Genomic DNA, 508 nt, shown 5'->3' with positions numbered 1-508 from the left:
CCATCTTTCTCTATTTCCTGAAATAGTTTATGTAGAATTGTTGACAATTCCTCTTTGAATGTTTGATAAAATTCACTCGTAAAACCATCTGGTCCAGGGCTTTTTTTGGTTGCAAGTTGTTGTATTACCTTTCCAATTTCTTCTCTTGTAATGGGTCTGTTCAGATGTTCAATTTAATTTCTGTTAGTTTAGGTAGTTTGTGCATTTCTAGGTATTTGTCCATTGCCTCCAGGTTTTCATATTTGTTTGTGTATAATTTTTCATAATACTCTAATGTTAGCTTTTTTATTTTCATTGGTTCTGTTGTGATGTTGCCTATCTCTTATTCCCATTATTTGTGTTTTTTCTTTCTTTTCCTTTGTGCGTTTGAAAGACCCCAAATTAGGGCTTTACCCAGACTGGGCGCAACCCTGAGCAACTCACACTAGATCCACTTGCTGTAATCACAAGAGGCTTTTATTGACGAAGCTTCGGGACGACTTATATCTCACACAGGAGACAGGGAAGT

This window comes from Elephantulus edwardii, unplaced genomic scaffold (genome assembly GCF_000299155.1).
Source record: "Elephantulus edwardii isolate Elephantulus edwardi_28Jun2011 unplaced genomic scaffold, EleEdw1.0 scaffold00072, whole genome shotgun sequence".
In the NCBI taxonomy this organism is placed as follows: Eukaryota; Metazoa; Chordata; class Mammalia; order Macroscelidea; family Macroscelididae; genus Elephantulus; species Elephantulus edwardii.
Note: the sequence above shows the minus strand (reverse complement) of the source record.